The 18,591-nt window shown below is 46.2% G+C and overlaps 2 protein-coding genes across 11 annotated transcripts in view; one reads left to right on the forward strand and one right to left on the reverse strand.

Annotated features, from left to right (window-relative positions):
* The window catches only part of LOC135377648 (major facilitator superfamily domain-containing protein 10-like), a 203,582-nt gene that overhangs the window by 147,362 nt on the left and 37,629 nt on the right, over nt 1–18,591 (reverse strand). The gene's annotated exons all lie outside the window — the stretch shown is intronic.
* LOC135377647 (dual specificity calcium/calmodulin-dependent 3',5'-cyclic nucleotide phosphodiesterase 1A-like) overlaps nt 1–18,591 on the forward strand; it is a 250,537-nt gene that overhangs the window by 100,243 nt on the left and 131,703 nt on the right. For 5 of the 9 annotated variants that reach the window (XM_064610221.1, XM_064610223.1, XM_064610222.1 and 2 more), the window contains exon 1: nt 7,942–8,086. The exons of the other annotated variants lie outside the window; for them this stretch is intronic. The gene's annotated coding sequence lies outside the window, so the exon portion shown is untranslated. Of the gene's footprint in view, nt 1–7,941; nt 8,087–18,591 lie in introns of those variants that run through there. 9 annotated transcript variants of the gene reach the window in all.

Raw genomic sequence — 18,591 nt, forward strand, 5'->3', positions numbered from 1 at the left:
TATATAGTACTAGGTATAGGTATAGGTATAGGTATTTGAATACCTATTTATACCTAATTATACTTAATTTATTTAACCTATTTATACCTAATTATAGGTAGGTATAGGTATTTGAATATATATATATATATATATATATTCAAATATACTAGGGGCTGGTGCCCGGTTATTTTCATTTTGCCTTCTCTTCCTCTTCCTGGCCGTGTTGAAAAGCGTATCCAACCGCGTAATTTTATTATACTCACATCACACAAGCGCGATGCACTGCCAACAGAAAAAAAAAAAAAAAAAAAGAAAGAAGTCAATTCTAATTTTCCATCTCGACTCGCGGCGGCTAGAGTTATCGCGAACCACAGTGATCACCGCGAATCACGAAGCGCAATCGCCTTGCTTTTGACACGCATTCGGTAGGAGAGTTGCGTATAGTACGTTTTACACACTGTAGCTCTCTAGGCTCATTTATCGTGGTGACGTGTACTTCGTAGATGTAAGGCAAGGTGGGGCAAGATGAGACACGGGGCAAGACGCGACATTTCTTGCTCGAGATCGCCTGTCTCCGAGACAGGTTGCTCTATGCGCTTTAAACTTTACTCGTAGGTGGCACTGCATGTCCGCTTTATTGTGTGAATATGTGAATTGCGTGTTGTATACAGTCTAAACTCGTTAATATGACCAAGTCTGTTCCCGCCGATTTTGGTCATAAAGCGAAATTGTCATATTAACGAGAAACACACGGAAAAAATGCTCCCCTCCCACACACACACATACACCTGTGTGGATCTACTGCTACATGCTGTACTAAAATGAAGACGATTCAGTTGCTGATTTACAATTTATTTGCGAAAGAAGTCCGTCAGAACTGTCTGTTTCGTAGCACTTTCAATTTGCAAGCTCTCCACTGTCTCTATTGCGTTACAAATAGCATGCACATTTTGAATGTCCTTCTGCTGCTCGAAGAATTGCAAAGCCATCTTGACCGCTTGGGTGGCATCCCTTACGTTGACGAGAGCAGGTGCACATAATTCCTCTTCACTGCTTGTGTCTACAGTCATCGCCTCGCCCGTGTGCACGATAAACTCAATGGTCAAGGGAGGAAACGTCCTGGCCTTTTAAGCGCTGCTTTCGGTGCAAGACTATGACTCACTAACGAATTCTGAAGACGGGCTTCTGTGCTTTCTTCTGTGCTTTGTACGACATTGTCCACACATGCGTCACACGGGCCACTGATATTCTTGGTGGATCACAAAAGCCGCAGGGTCAACAGTCGGTGGTCACAATTGGGACAGAACACCTTGGTGTTCCGCCGTTCGTTCTCGAAACTTTGTTCATGGTCGACGAGGTCAACAGTCCGCGGTCATAATAACGAGGGCAGAATACACGTGTTCTTCTTGGTCCGTCCTCAAAATTTCGGTCACAGACGGATTAACGAGTTGTCATAATAACGAGGGTGAGTTACATGGTGTTTCTATGGGGAAAAAACGGTTCCCTAGAAAACCGGTCACAAAGTGAGGATGTCGTATTAACGAGTGTCATAATAACGAGTTTAGACTGTATGTGAGAATTGTCCAGATTGGTATTTGCGTTGAAGAGAGAGAGAGAGAGAGAAAAGAAGAAGGTTACTTCTGCCTGGAATGTAAATGCCTGAGGCTAGCTTTTTCGAAAAACACGAAGAATAAAAATTCCATATTGAATTGCAAATTTCTGCCTCATCTTGCCCCACCTTCCCCTACATGAAAGAAACACAAGAACGCAGCATACGTAGATGCACGCATGCTACCCAACGCACTATGCTTAGTGAGCGACTTTTTCGGGTTAAACCCGATTCCACCCGGTTATTCCCCCCCGAACTGAACTCCGACCAATTCGGGTTAAACCCGATTTCTCCCCGAATTCCAGTCACTATGAAATCCTCAATGTGACGTTTCCACTGAAGACGAACAAAGGTCCCCATGTGTAACACATGTAAGAATGGGAATCCCAGCAACACACCCATGTGTGTCAACACCGTTTATGCTTTCGGGGATTACCCCTGGAAGGTCACGATCCCGCAAAAAACAAAACAAAAAAGAAGGATAAAAAGAGAGATTAGGAAAGGACTTAATAGACAATAAGAGATACAAAAACACCCGATAACACCCGAAGGCATAATTATCGCCCGATTTTTACCCCCCGAATCTGAGAAAAGCATTTAACCCGAAAAAGTCACTCCCTAAGTATATGCTGCATTTCAGCATGAACTGTAGTGCGCTGTTACTTTCATTCGCGCACGACATTCACGAACACCTGGTAGCTCATAAACTGATTGCTAGAGACATCACCCTCTACACCATCTAAGCGGATCGAGAGGATAGCGGACAAATAAGCGCAACTTTTTTGAACATTTGCAACATCCTGTTAACATGTTATTCCATGTGCGACATTTACTAGCCAAGTTGGAGTTCGGCCACGAGTGAAAGCTGTTCCACACAAAAACAGAGGAAACTGATTGGCACTTGAGCCAGCACCGTTAATTGGCAATTATAATAGCAGCGTTCTTTTCTTCTTTCCTTGTTATTAAATCCGGCCATCCATTTATTCACGGAACGGTCTTAAACATATAACACATTACACGACTGGCAATTCCAAGGTGGCTTACCGATAAATTTGTAAGTATCCAAAAAGGCGTGCGCCACGTGCTTTCCACAAATCACGAGCGAGGACATTTTTCACATACGCGTCGTATCTTAGCGGCTCTCCAGTGAACAACCCTCGGCGCGCGTCAAAACAAATCCACGTGGGTAGCACACAAAGGACAAAAGCCGGTCCCGAGTGGGACCGACGAGCTCGCGCCGTTCGTGCGATCTCCCCACTGTCCCCACTTCTGTCGTCCCCATACTGCGCGATCTAGTGAAGACAGAGATAACCCTCTCCGGCGCCTCAAGGTCATGCGCATAGGACATTATGAAACAGATCCAATGACGTCTTTGTGACGCTCTAATGACATGCCGGCTGTTTTTGCCCTATACTCTGGTACGAGCGAGACCGCGTTCGAGTGGTTCGAGTATATAGCGAAGCGGAGCCTTGATTTATAAATAAATCGTTGAAGACATTTTAAAGGAGCACTGAAGAGACCCCCGTTTTTTTCGTTTTTTTCGCTGCGGTGTGTTTTGCAACGAATAAAATGAGTTCCTGCGAAAGAACGACGAGCGCAGGTGACCTACAGAGCGAGCGCGAGTCCTCTGTTGCGCACACCCATAAAAAATCCTCCACAAGAGCATATCGGAGAACGAGGTAACGTCGTGACGTAACGTGGTCCCCGGACATGTGACGTAGAGCGGCATAGCTCAAGCAGGTATAAGCGGCGCGCGAGCTGAGAAGAAAGTAACGAAGAAAAAAAGGCACGGGGACTTCCCTACGTCACGCGAGGATCGTGTCGGCCGTCCGGCTTTCTCAGACTGTTTTTGTAATTTTGATTGCGCAGTTATAATACACCGCAGACCGAAAATATTTTACATGGTGGCTCCTGATGTGCAGTTTGACGAATGAGACAGGATCTCGAGGTACATTAAATGTCACCTCGTTGCTCCTTTAGATTATGCAGATCGCTTTCCACTGCGTTACAGCGAAAATACCGGAAAAAAAGGAGTAGGTTTTGGAGCGAACCTTTGAGAGTAATCTGTTAAGGTCACCCTGTTTGCCCATAACAATAACCTGAATGAAAAAAAGCACAACGCTACTTTCCAGCTTAATTAAGTTTCCTGCCACACTCCCCGAGCCCATTCAGCGATTTCTGGATGCGTGGGATTGCGTGTGCCTTCGTCATCACTCCGCATTTAACCGATGCCACGCGGCATTAAAAAGGGGGATACATATGAGTACCAGATGGGACAACGTCTAAGCTTATGTGCTGGATCATCAATAATTTCCGGCGTGAACAGCGAGTCCCATTGGTAGACGACATGACGCTGCCGCACAACAATGGACGTCGAATGCTACTGCAAGAACGAAAGCTACACTGTTAAAGGAGAACTTCACCACATAACACGTTCCTAGCTAACCATCATTCCAAATGATGTCGTTCTGTCTCCTGATTTGTTGAAAACAGGAGGAGGCGCCTATCTTGGACATGGATAATGTGTCCAAGGTAGGCGCCTCCTCCAATTCGTTCTCTCCCCTGATTCGTTGAAAAGAGGAGACGTATACTCCTTTTTTGTGACACTTATGCAGCAACGATAATTGATGGTATCGTTCAGTGGAATGGTTGGCCTTTCGTGTGCTATGTGGTGAATGTGTTTTTAACAGCGAAGCTGACAAATTTTCGCATCGCGGATTCTGGCAGTTGCAATGCGCGCGTTAAGTAGCGGTTCCAGAGTGCACGGAGCGCGCTCCTTTTTACTAAACGGGACATCTCCTTTTGTGGAGTGTGGCGCTCCCGCGCTTCTACCCAGAAGCGCTCCACCCTCCTCTCCGGATGGACCCACCTGCTGCCTTATATGGTTATAATTATATTTCATTATAATATATCTTTTTAAGGCTGCAGACAGCCGGATCGGAAGACGGCTCTACCGGAAAAGAAGATTCAGTGACACCCAGAGGCCTAGAGGCGTTATGCACACGCAACGTGCACACATCACGTGCACACGCAACACTCTTTTGGCTTAAAAACCCGTTTAGCAGACTCCTGATTTGAGGTGAGAGCGGCGCGCCTTCCTCCCCATTAACATAAATGCAACGTTTCACGAAAAGGCGTACGCCTCTCATTTTCAAGAAATCGGGGAGACATCGACATCATTCGGAATGCTGGTCGTATAGGACCGTCTTATGCGGTGCAGTTATGTTTTTTAGTCCACGTCGCTCTTAAAACACAACTTTACATAACACACCGAAGGTAAACCATTGCAAATAATGGTACCATTTTCACTGCTGATTTGCGAAAAGCACAGGTCGCACGCCTTTTTGTGACAATTGCCATAGCTACACGCCACAAAAAGGCGTACGCCTCCCGTTTTAAATAGGAGAGAGAACAATGCCATTCGGGATCATGGCGGGCTAGGAGCGATGTATGCGGCGTAGTTCCGCTTTAAGGGTGTACACTGACACCAACGTAGGGGGGAGAGACTGCGCGACATCTAATTCAGCTGGTCGTTTTCGTCCAGCGCAGTGTAACACTCGAAAATTAGAACACTCGAATTAGAGTTATCGCTTCTGATTCGAAGAGAGAGACAGACAAGGGGGGGGGGGGGGGGGGGGGCGTACGCCTTTTTATGGCAATTATCATATATTCTAATTGCCACAAAGAGGCGTACGGTCTCTCTCTTCGAATCAGAAGCGATCATTCGCACCAATGGTAAGCGCACAGCGTGCTATGCGGTGAAGTTCTGTTTTTTAGAGGGTAGTGTAGGTTCAGCCTAGAAACGAACGAAGAGCGAACAAAAGGACCAATGAAACGTGACGCACGTGTGACATGCACGCGCGAGCCATGTGCAACTTTTTCTGCATACAACGACCAGCAGAATTCGCTATAATGTATTTTCCGAAAAAAAAAAAAAACACAGACACACACACACACCTTCCATGTGTTACGTGCACCGATGGATAATTGACTCTTTGCGGTACTTTTTATCATTTAGTAGAAACCTTGAGCTTGAAGACCAAAATACAGAGACAAGACAACACGACGCAGAGCCCTGTGTCTCGAGGCGCCTCTGTATTTTGTCCCTCAGGCTCAAGGATTCTACTAAGATGCACATTTACCAGCTAGCCGCCATTATTTCTGGTTTTAACACGGATCGACGCCCGAGCTACACACCAGAAAACTAAACAGTCTTTAGTTACGGGAGCTCCCCCTCTTAATTAAAGCTCTGGGTAAAGTCCATAAACGCTTTCGTGAATCCAGTGGATGGGAAATTGCAGACCAGTTTTTAATGGTACGTTACTATAAAGTCCGGTGCATTTTCTGACATTCATATTAAAATACAACGATCTGTCTGTCTGTCTGTCTTTTCCGACGACTGCCATATTTCAACGATCTCATGCTCTTAATTGTTCTCCGTGTAGACCACAAACGCCACAAGTGCATACGGTGAAAACGGTGCCCGCTCTGGTGCACAGATTATATTCGGAAACTTGCTCTGTTGTACGGTTCTGTAGTTGGCTTTGTTTGAAACCGAACAGAAGCGTGGTATAGAGAGAAGAGGAGGGGTATAGGGAAGAAAATTCTAGAGATGTTGGCACCCACAAATGAAATGGGCCGGCTACTCCTAACGGCTTAGAAGCAAGGATGAATGTGTCCATATTTGTGTGTATATGCATATATGAAGCAGGGTAGAACGGGTCGCCATCGGGTTAGGACAGCAAACGGGTTAGGACATACATCGGGTTAGGACATCAAAAAGGAGCTAAAAATGCTGTTGCACGCGATTCTGATTCGATAAATTTGGACAACAGAGGTACTATGGTACAGTGGAATGGTTGATGTTGCTGGTGATGATGATGGTACTAGTAGAAAAAAAAAGGAGATGTAGGCCACACTTCGCGCAGGACCGGCTACTCTAGAGTGATTGGCGGCACATAGCAAGAGGCGTTTTCAAAAGATGTCTCCTTCTCTATGACCTTAAGAAATGATATGAGCGATGGATGCGCTGTCGACGGACAGCTGGTCAGTCTTCCAGCACTTTCACGACATCGAAAAGGTCTGCTATTAATTATCTCCGGGGCTCTCCGTGGAATCGTCTTTTACCGGAAGAGATCAGATGCTAGGAAAAACACTTAACGACTCACTGCGCCACAGTAAGCTGTCAGGATGACCGTGTTGCGCGCAGGATTGTACGTTGTTATTTGCTGTGTATCCGTGAAACACGAGCTTGCTGCGTAGTACTGCACGGAGAAAACGCGACCGCAGAATTGCTGAGAAATAATAGTGAAGGGAAACTTGAGACGAAGAAAATATTGCTAAGAACGCCAATGTTATCGGTTGTAATAGACCTCAGCTGTTTGATACCGGTACGCATAATTGGTTTCCACTGTTACGGTTATCGATCCGCGAAGTGGGAAGGGGCTTGTAGCGTAAAAGGCACGGTTATTAATGTTGCAATAAACGTTAAGGAACGAATAAATATGACAATACACTTCTCTCCGGGGACGTCTTGGCCAATAGCCGCGTACGTCAATTTCCGGTGTTAAAATCATACTGTTATCACTGCTGTGTGGTGGAAAAAGCGGGCGGGTGGGCGCCCTTTTATGACAATTAACGCATCTGCATAAGTGTCACAAAAAGGCGTAGGCCTCCCGTTTCCAGCAAACCAGGGGAGAACGATATCATTCGGGATGGATGACTAGGAGCGTGTTATGCGGTGAAGCTCTGTTTAAAGAGTTTAAAATAATCGTTGCCTAATCAACACTTGTTCGCCGCCTTTACTGAACTACTTCTACTGCATTATAAACCACTGTCGACGCGAAGCCTTCCTTCTTTCTATGCGCTGATTAGAACCGTCGAAATATATTCAAGACTATTTAAGCCTCCTGTGTCGCCTGCCTGCGCGGTCTTTTTTTCCCCACAGCGCAGTTGAGCGCACATTGTTATCGAACAGCCCCGCGCCGAGTGTTTATGTGCGCCTCTCCTTGTACTCTTTAAAGACCGAGAAAGACCTGCAGAGGCAGGACGCTGTGACTGGGATGAAATGAGTCTGGAAAGCTTGCTACGAAACGATCGAATCCATAGCGGAATGTGCTTGATCGTAGGGTTGAAAAATAACGCCAACAGATAGCTTTCTTCGTTTCCGCATTTCCTGTACTTCCGTATTTTGCGTATTACGTGTCTCATAAATCATCCGTTCGAATTCCTACGGGGAGACGGGATGCAACCGTTCCAGCTGAAAAGTGAGTTTTGAATGCGCATGTGCAGGGCGCTGCACCACGTGACTGGGGCAGGGAAGGAAGCGATCGCAGAGAGCAAAACGGGAACGCTCTTGGCAGGCCGCTGATGTGCAGCGCGAGCATCACACGGTTTGCATACTGTAGACAGATTGTTGCCACCTGAGTTGCCACGCAGTCTAGGCGAAGCCCCACGCGGGGAGGCAATCCCCTGCATCCCCGTCTCTCTCTCAAGGTAGGCAAACGCGGCGTGCTTAACATTTTTATTATGCTTCGGTTGTAGTATTTATATTGTGACAGCAGGACCGCTGCCGCTGGGGTCAGTGATGTCGACGAGGCCAACTGATTATGCTACCATAGTATATCATTCGTCTGCGGCAAAAACGTGCCTCTTTGCTCAGTGATTGTGTCAATATGAGTGGATTGTCGTACTGCTTTGCGTCCCCAGACTGTGACAGTTTTCGCAGTTATTTACGTGTTATGTGGCCAAAACAAAACGAAGGATGACGCGATGACAGTGGGAGCATCACTGCGCGGCCACCATATGTGACGACCACCAAAGCTTGCTTCCTAGAGCGAGAACAACGAAATTGAGCTCGAGTTTGAACCCATCCATCGAGGTCTTCTGCAGGGACACAATACGCGCGCTTTTGTGCTAGTATTTTGAGCACAATGACCCCGCGTTGCTTCTTCTCTTGGTGAATGGGAGAACCGATGGGCACACTTGAGCATCAGCCAATAGCATCACGGCCAGCGAAGACAGCCGTAATGTGATTGGCCCACACACAATTGCTAGTGTTTCCTTAGAGCGGGTAGCTTTATGAAACTATGAAACTACGCGGCTCGTTCATCGAAAAGTGACCTTTAAACATGGGCAAATATATTTCAGAAATATATTTATCTGTAGAGGTAGGAGAGAAGCCATTTCGTTTATGTGACGGTTCTTTGCACCACAGGCTGTTAAGCGTTATATTTACCTGCTGACTGCTTATGCCAGAATCGTCCGTCCCTTGACACTTTAGTGACGGGAACGTTACTGTGTCGAACCTTGATGCGGGGCACGTTACAGTAACGGAGGGGAAGAATTTCCACGATGATGGCGTACTGCCAGCTTGTGATGTGTGAATTAGACACACGAAGTCACATATTTTGCTGTTCTAAAGGTTGAATACGGGATAGTTAACAATATTGAGATCACTATGGAAAGCGAATAATTTTAAGACACAAAATGCACACTCTAAACACAGGTGGTGGCGGTGAAAGGGCTCTAAACACAGAACGTGACCTCATGACACGTTCTGCGCCAATCACTGGGCCGATTGATGCAGTTATCGCTTCTGATTGGTGCAGAGAGCGGGGTGTATACACTCTCAAAACAGAACTTCACCGCATAACACGCTGAGAACCAACCATCATCCCGAATGACACCGTTCTGCCCCTTGATTTGTTGAAAATGGAAGGCGTACCCCTTTTTGTGACACTGCAGTCACGAATAGTTGTCACAAAATGGAGTAGTCCCAGTGCTTTCCACAAATCAGTAGTGATAACGGTATAATCAGCGTGTTACGCGGTGAAGCCCAGTTCTAAGGGCGCCTTCTTCGGCAATTAAAATGTACCCGAATTGCCACAAAAAGGCGTACGCCTCCCGTTTCCAACAAATCAGGATAGGTAACAGTCTGAACGACAGTTGGTTCGGAGCGTGTTATCTGGTGAAGTTTTGTTTGTTAGAGTGTAGTTCTAAATTGCAGAACCAGTCTCGCAGTGTCTCGCATTGCTGTATTTAGAGTATGATTTTTTTTTTTCGTGTGTGCGCGTGTGTGTGCACTGTAAAAACATAACTTCACCACATAGCACGCTCATAGCCAATCACCATCCCGAATGACATCGTTCTGCCCCTGACTGGTTAAAAACGGGAGGCGTACGCCTTTTTGGAACACTTATGCAGTTCCAAGAAGGCGTACGCCCCGCACTTTTCACAAATCGGGCGTGATAAAGGTATCATTCTGTGCAGTTGTTGGCTTTCACCGTGCTATGTGGTGAATTTGTTTTTATTTTTGACTTCTTTTATGCCGTGTTAGCGCCACGAAGAAACTGTGGCTATGAGCGGCGTACAGATGTGGACTGATGGAGAGAGGACAGCAGGAACGAGTGGGGGTCAGGGGGGTTAGTATGCGTCCTGGGCCGACTCCAGGGGGAACTGTGCCGACATTCGCCTGGAACGTCTTCAGAAAACCCAGGGAAAACCTCAGACAGCACAGCCAGCGGTAGGATTCGAACCCACCACCTCCCAGTCTTCAGCACGACCTTGGCTACCACCAACGAGCGAGACGCCTTAACACGCACGGCCATGCCGCTGGTTTCTGTTTTTAGAGTGTGTGTTGTTATTTCCAAAATACGTTCCGCTTCCCTTTTGGATCTGCATACTTAGTTAGTTAAGCCGTATATGAGCATGAATTTTTCGCAGCTGCAGTTGAATGCAAATACTGGGACCACTGACATTAGGCAGTTTTAGTAGAACGTTGGTATAACGTCACCGTGAAATTATTGCAATAGCAGCGTGCGTGGATTAGTAACTTATTCGGTAGTTTGGATGCGGTAGATATGGTACTTCGAAGATCACGTTATCAACAGAGGCTACTTGCACGCTCTATTAATTCACCACCTTCCCACAGTTAGCCACTGTGGTTGCATTAAGAATTGCAACCGGATTTATGAATCGATCATTTTTAAAAAGTCATTTCACACTGGATTCCCTCCAGTACTGGATACGTAACAAAGAAATGAGAATAGCAGGGAAAATAGTCAAATTGAGGGGTTTCTCGACTAATGCGAGCTAATCTGTGTTCGTGCAGCTCAGTAACGTTTCTTGCGAGCGTGTTGAGCAATTCTATCGTTGCAAATGGTGTTATTAACGTCTGATTCCTATAATGCAACATCCATTTTGGTGATTTGGACGTCTCCGTTGATCCTTCGTTGAATGTTGCTTTGTACAAAGTAGATCTTCTATCCCTCACACGCTGTGTTACAGAGTGGCGATCAAAACTGAGCGAATTAACTGAGAACACGTTGCACCGGAAGACCATCTTCTTGATCTGGTTTCACTTCTTCCTCGATGATCTTCCGACGTTGCGGCAACATGAAGCCCTCTGAAATGTTGTCAGCCGTGTTTACACTGTGTAAATGGATTGCACGTCAGACGGAACCTGATGACGGGATGCGTTACTTCATCGTTACACACACCAGGAAAAAGTATTGCGTCACCATGCGGTTTTAAGACAGAGGTCGTGGTGGTCGTGACGAATTCCGGCTTGCCGTTGTTGGCCGCCCTTCACCACACCACAGAGCTTCGCCACATAATACGCTGAATCAGGCCAACCACTGCACCGAATGACACAGGTGTCACTCTCGATTTGCGGAAAGCACGGGGCGTGGGCGTTTTTGTGACGATTAACGTAACTGCGTCAATGTCACAAATAGGCGTGCGCCTCCCGTTTTCACCAAATTGGGGGACAGAACGACGTCATTCGAGATGACGGTTGCCTACACTCTTAAAAATGAACTTCCCCACATAGCACGCTCCTAGCCAACCATCACCCCGAATGACAACGTTCTCGCCCCTGATTTGTTGAAAACGGGAGGCGGAGCCTATTTTGTGCCATTATGCACGGCACAAAATAGGCTCCTCCTCCCGTTTTCAACAAATCAGGGGCGAGAACGTTGTCATTCGGGATGGTGGTTGGCTAGGAGCGTGCTATGTGGGGAAGTTCATTTTTAAGAGTGTAGGAGCGTGTTATGCACTGATGTTCTACAGGATTACTTTTTTGATAGCTTACAATGCAATCACCAGATGTCTCTCAATTATTTCACAAGTTGATTGCTCTTCATATCATGAATATACGTACGAGGGGACGATTAAAAAAAATTTGCAAATCGGGTATAAAGGAAGCGAATAAAAATTCTAAAAAATTTTTTTTTTCAACATAATCACCCCTTAACTGAATACACTTGCTCCATCTGTTCTGCAGACTTGAGATGCCCTGGTGAAAGAGCTTTACCTCTTGGTCATCAAGCCACTGTTCTGTGGCAGCTTTCCGCGTCGTCGAACCTCGTTCCTTTGAGGCTCCTTTTCAATTTGGGAATAAAAAATCGTCGCAGGTAGCCAGGTCTGGACTGTATAGGGCGGATGATCGAGCTGCTCGATCCCACACTCCCGAAAGGTAGCCTGGACAACATGAGCCTTATGGACTGGGGCGTTGTCGTGCAGCAGGAAAACGCCTCTTGTCACCCATCCCTCGGTGCTTCTCCACTATGGCGTGCCTCAGACAACGGAGAATGTCGTCATAGTACTCCGCTGTTATATCGTACCTCTATTGCCATGTAATCGATCAGCAGGACACCCTTTTTGTCCCAGAAAACTGTGGCCATCACTTTCCTGACTTACCGATGGGGTTCGAATTATTTTCGGAGGCGGAGACCCCTGTGTCTCCACTGCATGGATTGTTGCTTGGTTTCCGGGTCCCACTGGTAAAGCCACGTTTCACCTCCGTCGGACCATGAAGTCTTCTGGGTTGCTCTCGTAGAGGTGAGAAAGCTCCCGAGATGAACTCATATGCGGTGGTGGCGACCCTATGAAGGGAGACGTTCCGAGGTACCCATCTGGCAGAGACCTTTGACATTCCCAAAGCATCACGAATGATGGTGAACGCACTGCCACAGGAAACGTTCAGTTCCGTGGCAATCTCAGAGACCTTGATTCGTCGAATGTTCGTGATCAGAGTCTGAGCATGGGCAGCATAGCCTTGGTCGGTCGAGATGGAAGGTCTCCCTGACCTCGGGTCGGTCACACGCGCATGCTCGAACTCGTTGGACCAGCGGGTGACCGTGGAAAAGGAAGGGCAGTTATCACCAAACACTCTCGACATTCACCCGTGAATTCCCTTTGCGGAATTCCCCTCTTTGCACAGAAACTTGATTACATTTCAACATTCAATTTTAAACTCGTTGAGAGTCGATATGTTCACAAGGCCACTACTGGACACAGAATGAACCGCGTGGGTTGATATTGGGAGCACGTTCTTTCAAAGAGATAAGATAATGAATCACATTAAAAGGTAAGCTGAGACACCTCTGTTTAAACTTTTTGATCGCTCCTCGTACTTTTCTCACGCGTTGCTTTTTTTCTCCTGTGTACTCGAAGCCTATTTCAGCTACACACTATCTGTCTCACAAATTGTTTTGTAGTCGATGTACACACTTGTGTGTGCTAGCGGAAGTACAATGTTGCAAGAGATAATGTTGATCTCTTTGCTGTGCCTCTGTTTGCCTTCATGCGTGCATTTCTCATATTCGTGATGTCATGGAGGATACTACGATGTCGTAGATCATGTTCCTGACATGGACACTGAGCAAGCTCTCGTCATTTCCTCTTCTACGAGCGCTTTGAGGGGATGAGTGCCGCGAAAGGAAGTTATGAATGTACTTTCGATAAAAGGATTGCACGGTCAAAATCCTTTTAAAAATGCCAACAGTAGCCTTTGTATGTAGCTAATTCTGTAGCCAGCGGTGTATAGGCATCATATCATATGGAACGTGCTCAGCTCCTGTAACCCCATCATCATCCAATGTATGTGTGTGTGTGTCCTCTAACGGGCAATTATACCATGAATGCGTAAGTACTATTTGGACATGCGATTTTGGACATTGAGATTTGGGACATTTGATATGGACACTTGCGACACCCTCTGACGAATTAGTATCTAAATTCTTCGGGTCGAGTCGATGAGGCACACGACATTTTCAGGAAGAATGACATGACCAGGGTCGTAGATATGTCTATATGCTTTAGGCTCCATGCGAAACATGGCTAGGGAACGAAAAATAACTTGCCTACTGGGCTCTGCCTGATCAAAGAAAAAACCTTATAATTCGTATGATAATTCGCGTCTTTACATCGCGAAAGAACTATGAGCGACACCACAGCGCAGAGTCGGCGGATTAACTTTACTAAACCAAGGGTACTTTAACGAGTGATAAAACCCCAGCCCAGAAACGAAACAGTCCGAAGGACATATCGATTGAGCCGATCATCAAGGAAGAGGGGGATGAGCGCACTGTACGTACTTCGGCATCAGATATGGCGCCACGATGAAAACGATCACGATTTTGGTACACAGGAATATCAAATGTAGCGCAAATTTGGAGCAAAGTAGTCAAATCTTGCAACCCTTCTTGTGATTGATGACGATGATTTTGTGTTTGTATAAGCTCTCGAAAAATGTATCCCACGCTTTACGCAATGACTCGAACTCGCAAAGCCGAAAGCAACTTGCTGACAGCAGCAGCAGTTGCCTCATACATTAGTTGACGGCTTCGGGGCCGCGAAGTGCTAAGCAGCATCAGAATATCTCGAGGAAAACGCGTTTTTTTTATATTTCTAAGGGAAGCTATACGCCGAAAGAAGGAAGTCACTGAAGAGGTTAGCCAGCTGCGGGACGCGAACCCACATCTTCTGGATTGCCGGTCGAAGGCTCTACCGATTTAGCTAAGCTAACATACCTCTCCAACGATTTCCAAGTTCGATTTATGTAATAAATACTCGATGCACTATTTCTTTATTAATGCGTATATTCTAAATCTACTGCAGGAGATTCCTAGTTGAATACCTCAGACGTTGTACGTGTGGCTGTAACTTGTCACTGTCACTTGTCACTCGACAGCCTGGCATTCGATGGCTACTCATAAAATCCCGACTCCCATATGATCACCTGATTTGAGGTGAGAGCGGGAAGTATACACCGTTTTGTAACAATTAAAATAACTGCATAAGTGTCATAAAAAGGCGTACCTCTCTCGTTTTCAACAAATCAGAGAAGAAAACGATTTCGTACGGGATGACGATTGGCTAGGAGCGTGTTATGCAGGTGATTATCTTTTTTAAGACGGTACAAAGCCACATAAGCAGTTTTAGAATAGGGCATGCACTCAAGCGTTTTAGGTCCCCAAAGAAATAGGGTGTCATCAGCGCGAATGCCATATCCCAACCAGTACGTACTTTGCGGAATACGCAGTGGTGACTCCTTATCTCTTTGGGGTCGGAAAGCGCTTGGGCACCCTATTCTAAAGTTCTCTAATATCAGATAATTTTTAGTGTATCTTGCGTGTAGAATACAAGACACTATACAGGGATCCGTGAGGAATCTGCAGGACCATTACCTGAAATCGCATGTTCACTACAGGCTTGGGCCTGCTGGCCAGCATCAGCCCCGTCTCATCATCGTCTCTTTATGTGTGTGTGTGGGCAGTGCGTAGAAGTTTGAGTTGCTTGGTTGTAGGAGGTCCCTATAGGTAGTGGTCGCTGATACGGAGGTATCAGGTCAGGAAAGCCACACAGAAGTCGGGCTTCCATATCATCGCATACTTTCATAACACTTGGCAACAAGAACAAGGCTAAAATACTGTGTAGGAACCCGTGATCTTTATATCTTACATTTCTGGACCCTGATATCTGAGTGAAACGCAGGAATCTATAGACGCATGATATAAACGGAACGGTGTTTACGAGATTCTCGTGACGGATCCCATACGTTAAACGGAAACTTGTTGATCCGCGTGTGCAAATGTAGCACCGTCGCTTCACGATTCACAGTTTACGGCACTCAAGTACCAAAACTGTTGTGGAACGTTCACTTCACCGACCGTATTGACAGCGTAGAAAGCAAGAATTTTCCTCGTTTCTACGCAGTTAAAAACTATACACCACTCGATAATTGTAAGTACTTCCACAAGGGCTGCAGTTAAGAGGCAAGCTTTGTTAGCCCACACAATTAAAACAGAACTTCACCCCATAGCACACTCTAAAAACAGAGCTTAAAGGGTATATGAACTCTACACTGTTAAAACAGAACTTCACCACATAGCACGCTCCTAGCCAATCATCATACCGAATGATATCATTCCGTGTCATGATATGTTCAAAACAGGGGGGAGGCGCCTATCTGGGACAAGATAATATGTCCCAGATAGGCGCCTCCTTCCCCTTTTCAACAAATCAATGCACAGAATGATATCATTCGGAACGATGGTTGGCTAGGAGCGTGCTATGTGGTGAAGTTCTGTTTTAACAGTGTACCAAGCTAGCCCGCCGACTCTGTCGGCTCCAAACGGCGAATTCAACTTGTTGGCTGTGACACCTTTTGTATAGATGAATCTGATAGGTCCGTATCTTCACCACATATACACTCTAAAAACCGAACTTCACCGCATAGCACGCTGCGCGCCATTGTTATGAATGATAGTGTTATCGCTGGTGATTGGAAGACAGAAGGGGGCGTACGCCTTTTTGTGGCAATTTGGGTATATGAAAATTGCCACAAAAAGGCGTACGCCCCCCTCTGTCTTCCAATCACCAGCGATAACACTATCATTCGTGGCAATGGTCCGCGCGCAGCATGCTATGCGGTGAAGCTCTGTTTTTAGAGTGTAGCCTTGTTGATAAGGGGATGATTTGTTGATAACGGGAAGCGGAGCTATTATGTAACATTATGTACGGCATTATGGCTACAAAATAGGCTCCGCCTCCCGTTTTCAACAAATCAGGGACGAAAACGTTGTCATTCGGGATGATGGTTGGCTAGGAGCGTACTATGTAGTGAAGTTCATTTTTAAGAGGGGCGCCTCTTCCCATTTTCAACAAATCAATACACAGAATGATATTATTCGGAATGATGGTTGGCTATGAGCGTGCTATGTGGTGAAGTTCTGTTTTAACAGTGTAGCACGCTCCTAGCCAACCATCATCCCGAATGACAACGTTTTCTCCCTTGATTGGATGAAAACGAGGGGTGTACGCCATTTTTGTGGCAATTGTGAACTGCATAATGCCACAAAAATGGCGAACGCCCTCCCCCGTTTTCAGCAAATCAGGGGAAAGAACGATGTCACTCGGGACGATGGTTGCCTAGGGGTGTGTTATGTGGTGAAGTTCATTTTTAAGAGGGCACGCAGCTAGTCAACCATAACCCCGAATGACATCGTTCTCTCCCCTGATTTGTTGAAAACAAGAGGCGTATGCCTTTTTTTTTTTGTGTGTGTGTGTGACACTTATCCCGTTATGTTAACTGTCACAAAAAGGCGTACGCCCCGAGCTTCCCACAAATCAATAGTAATAAAGACATTGCTCTGTACAGCCGTTAGCCTTCACCGTGCTATGTGGTGAAGTTCTGTTTTAAGAGTGCAGTGAGGCTCCTGTCCCCTTTCGCGTTATATCTTGACCTAGCCGCTGGCAAGTACGAGATAGAAACTGAGATCAATAAATCAATCCTCGAGAGTTTCTCTTACACTCTTAAAACAGAACTTCACCACATAGCACGCTGTGCGCCAACCATTAATTGCCCCGAATGATAGGGTCATCGCTTCTGATTCGAAGAGAGAGGGGGGGCGTACGTCCTTTTGTTTCAATTTGGATATATTATAATTGACACAAAAAAGGCGTGCGCCCCCTTCTCTCTTGGAATCAGAAGCGATAACCCCCTCATTCGGTGCAATGGTTGGCGCACAGCGTGCTATGCAGTGAAGTTCTGTTTTTAGAGTGCGGCTAGCCCTTACCGTACTTGAGGGATCCTCTCGCACAGTTAGCATAGAAAGGTAAACATTTTGAATTACATTCTTTGTCCGTGTTGTCAATACACTCTCACCTGGGCAGAGAGGACGTCAGAGGGCAATATACTTTTAAAAGTAACGTATACGCCCTTTCAGTGTAACTCTGTTTTACACTGGATCGCACACGATAACTGCAGATACATTTCGCGAATGTTTCAAGTACAGCCACGTAGCGCGACATTTTGTTATCGAATATGAATAGTGTGATTACTCCCGACTCGAATAAGGTGTGGCGTAGATCGTGTCGAATAAGCTTCCGTCCGCGATATCGCGACTCCAGCAAATTCTCCTTGTTTGCTGGTCAATCTTAAGGGATAAAGAAACTGCGAGGAACGTGTGCCGTTCTCCTTCTCTCCCAACGATTCGGTTGCAGCTACAGAAAAAGAGGTCGAAAGCAAAAGTTATCCTTTTAGTTATCCCAAAGGCGCGTGAAGCGACATCCACCGAGAGCGTTAGATTTCCGAAAAAGAAATAGAGAGATGGTTAGGCGACTACATGACCAGAATGGCCATTGCGCCGTCACTATGGGGACGCGCCATTTCCTTTGAACTTTGGTTTCGCCTGGCAGAGCAGTGAACAACGAAACTGCGCGCCTTGTTTATCGCAGTGACCGCTACAGAGCTTCAGACGTGAAAAGCCTTCAGCGAGCTGGACATAAAGCGAAACTGTGACAACACAGTGCTGAAGTAAGATGGCTGTGCATTAGGGACAAGGCGTCTTAGAGGGTGAAGGATTGCAGATTTATACGCAGTGCCTTCTATAATACGTTAGTCTGACGCTCTTTTTGTATACATGTTGCGTTTACCAGCCTCGTCCTTGGTCCCGTTGGTCGGTAAGCCTTTCGATCGAACCGTTAGTATTAAGTAACGTGTAGCACTTATTGGAAAGTTTGCATGAACAAAATTCATTTTATCGCTAAACCGACGTTTCCTCCGATTCGAAGTGACATTGTGGCGGTAGCACTTCCACTAAACGGGAGGTACAAAAAAAAAAAAAAAAAAAGAGCTGTGTGTGTGTCCACCCTACACTCTTAAAACAGAAAGTCACCGCACGTAACCAAGGTCTACTGCACGGAATGACACA

This window comes from Ornithodoros turicata, chromosome 1 (assembly GCF_037126465.1).
Source record: "Ornithodoros turicata isolate Travis chromosome 1, ASM3712646v1, whole genome shotgun sequence".
Lineage (NCBI taxonomy): Eukaryota > Metazoa > Arthropoda > Arachnida > Ixodida > Argasidae > Ornithodoros > Ornithodoros turicata.